The sequence below is a fragment of the Capsicum annuum genome, chromosome 3, assembly GCF_002878395.1.
Source record: "Capsicum annuum cultivar UCD-10X-F1 chromosome 3, UCD10Xv1.1, whole genome shotgun sequence".
NCBI classification, from domain to species: domain Eukaryota; kingdom Viridiplantae; phylum Streptophyta; class Magnoliopsida; order Solanales; family Solanaceae; genus Capsicum; species Capsicum annuum.
The window spans coordinates 68,317,948-68,321,666 of record NC_061113.1 but is presented as its reverse complement, the minus strand read 5'-3'; positions in this window follow the sequence as shown (position 1 = coordinate 68,321,666).

Here is a 3,719-nt window from a genome sequence, read left to right as displayed (position 1 = left end):
GAATAGTTTACTCCAACTGCTTGGCATTATGAGGAAAAAAGGCGATGCTAAGTCCATTTAGGTACCCATCTCCTTCTATAATGTCCTCTAAAAGCTAGAAGTGAACTGAAACCCTTGATTAGAAATAATGAACATAGGCACCCCGTAAAGGTGAATCACCTCATCAATATAAATATTGGTCAACCTTTTGGCACTGTAGGAAGTTTAAATAGGAAGAAAATAGGTAGATTTGGTTAATTGGTCCATAATGACCCAAATGTTATCAAAACCACAAGAAGGGCAAGGAAAACCACCTACGAAGTCCATAGTGACCTGCTCCCATTTCCATTTGAGAATATAAAGCCTCTACACAAATCTACTAGGTATCAAATTCTCAATCTTTACCTACTGACAACATAGGCACTGAGCCACAAACTCTATTATATCTCTTTACCAATAATTCTACCTCAACTGATGCTTGATCTTTACCTGCCGATGACATAGGCATTAAACCACAAACCCTGAGTATCTAAAGTTATGAGCCTCTTAAAGTATAAACTTAATCAAATATCCAACCTTCGAAACACAAATACAGCCATCAAACCTTAGAATACCCTTTGAATCTAAGGTAGCCCTCCTGGACTTACCTCTCAGTAGTATTGAATGTTACAAAGTCTACCATCTTTAAACTAACAACCTAAAATTTGCTCTAACATCTAGATTTAACACTAGCTAGAACCCTTCTAGAGTCAAAAATATCAAGTCAAACCATTAAGTTAGCTAAGGATTAGATAATCAAAGCCAATGGACACTTTAAAACTAAAATAAAGGCTAAGCTACCCATGCTCACTGTTCTCTGGCTTAAGGCATCTGCTAACATAATTACCTTGACCGAATGGAATAGAATAGATATACCATTATCCTTAATAAGCTCAATCCATATGCATTACCTCAAGTTAAGCTCCCTATAGGTCATAATATATTGAAGACTATGATAGTAAGTGAAAATCTCACAATGAATACCATACAAGTAATGCCTCAAATTATTAAGTACCAAAACTGTGATAGCCAACTCCAAATCATGATTAGGGTAGTTGCACTCATACACCTTAAGCTACCTATATGCATATTCAATAACATAGCTCTACTATATCAAAATACACCTCCAAAATGCACCAGAAGTATCATAGCAGACTATGAACCCCATGCCCTAAACTGGAAGAGTCAAAGTAGGAGCTAAACTGAAAAAGTCCTTGAGCTTTAGAAAATGCTCCTAACAATATGTAGACCACTACAATGAAACCTCATACCTGGTCAATCTACTCACAGGGGTTGTAATACAAGTAAAACTCTTGATGAACCTCCAATAATAGCTGACTAATCTAGTAATATTACAAACCTTAATTATAGATATAGGCCTAGCCCAATCACGAATAGCCTCAATCTTCATTGTGTCCACCATAATACCATCCTTAGATACCACGTGCCCTAACAAAGCTATGAACTAAAGACAAAATTAACACTTTAAGAAATTGGCCCAAAGATTTTGATCTCTCAAAGTGTGGAGCACAGTCCTTAATATTACTCATGTTTCTCCCTGAACCTCAAAGATACCAAAATGTCATCAATGAAAAATATCACAAAAAAGTCAAAATAAAAATTAAAAAAGTGGTTCATCAAATCCATAAATAATTTTAGGGCATTAGCTAACCCAAAATATATTACCAGAAATTTATAAAGATCGTAACAAGTGTTGAAGGTTGTCATAGGATTGTCCTAAGCCTTGATCCTTAACTGATGGTAGCCATACCTCAAATAAATCTTAAAAAACACTATTGCATCATGAATGAAACACCTGAGGATGTGACCTTGTAAAATTTTTAGTCGAATAGCAATGATCATGTTATGTGTATTGTGTTGTATCCATGTTGTGTGTTGTTTCCAACTTGTGTAAGGACTTCTTAGGTGAATATTAGGGTGTTAAATTTTATCGATACATACCTATCCATGTGGAAAAGAATTGGAACACTTAGACTTGAACCCTCGAAGAAGAAAACAACCTCTTTGATGTCTCTGGAGTAGATACAATTGGGGGTACTTGAGTCGTACCCTAGGTCACAACACGTACCCACCATGACCTCCCCTTTCGTACACTAGTTAGTATGTTAGGTTAGTATACTATCCACTATACGACAATTCCATCCCTTGGTTGTAACCAAGCTCATGAGTTGTAAGCTACCCAATTGTATGGAGTGAAACCTAACCTAAAGTGTACTTCTTTGGTTATGGGTGGTCTATACGAGTTAGGTCATGATTCATACCCTTAATATATGACTCAAGGATGACTATTCATACCCTAACTGGTGTGGTTGACCTAGGGGAAGTCTTGGGTACGAGTTAGTGTACCACTCGTACCCTAGGTTATGATTGCCAAATGAACCATGATAGGGAGTCGCACCCCTGCACGTGTGTATTTTCCAGCTTTAACCTAGGACCTTTTGGTTATTTACCTTGCCTAAAACCCTAGGTCCTTGACCTATATAAGTCTTAGTAGCCTCCCAAGTCTTCATTTTCAAGACTGAAACACATCCTAACACTCTAAAGGCTCTTGGAAACAAAATTGGAGGCTAGGGTTTAAAGGTGTTCATCTTATGGCAAGGAATAAGAGTGAAGATTATTGGTGATTCAAGTTGTTTAAAGTATGTATCTCTTTCCCTCTTTAAATATCTCTAAATCCATGTACTTCTCACTTGAATTAGTAAGTGTACATGGTGGTTTTGAATTAAATGAAAAGGGTTTTGACACCTAACAATGAATGATGATGATTCTTGTATATACTTTTGTTGATACATTTATTTGATGGTAGATTGCATATGTGGGTGCTTGCTGTATGTGTTTTTAACATGAGGGTCTTGAGTAACTCTAGTCTTGATGATGTCTACCATGAAAATAACCTTATTATAAGTATGCACAAAAGGAGTTTGTTAAAATTTATAAGTAAAATGACTAAATACATATTGATAATGTCTTAAGCTAGGGAAATGGCCCAAGTGGCTATGAATGTATTTTGAATAACCTTTTAAAGGTATTATAAACCATGTATTATGAAATTGGTAACCTCGTTGGTTGATGGCTAATGTGAGGGAAAGGTCCCTAGATATGGGGATGAACTTGAATTAAGCATAGAACCCAAGTGTGGTAAGAATGTGGTAATAGATTGCTAATGAAATGTGAATAACTTATGTGGGTCTAGATGACAATGATTGGAATTGTATAACTAAAATAAGTGAAGGCATTGTCCTATTGAGATGATTGAGCAATGAAGGCTTCCATAATGGCCATGAGGTCTTGTATACTGTTGAAATTGGTTAAATGGATAAAATCCTTAAATATTGTATTAAATATATGTTGATGTCTGGACAAGAGGTAAAGTCCCAAATATCAACCAATAATGGTCATAATGGCTTGAGGGTAAAGTCCGTTGCCTTATGTGATGTATCAAGTATAAAGTCCCTTGCCCAATGAAAATGCAAGGTAAATTCCATTGCTTAAAAAGAATTGTTGAGGTCAAAGCACCTCGCCTCATAAAAAGGCTTGCGGTAAAGTCCACCTAAGGCTTATGGTAATGTCCACTCATGGCTTGTGGTAAAGTCTACCTATGTATTGTGGTAAAGTCCACCTATGTGTGTAGGTAAAATCCCTTGTTTAAAGTGCCTAAGTGATTGGGTAAGGTCCCTCAT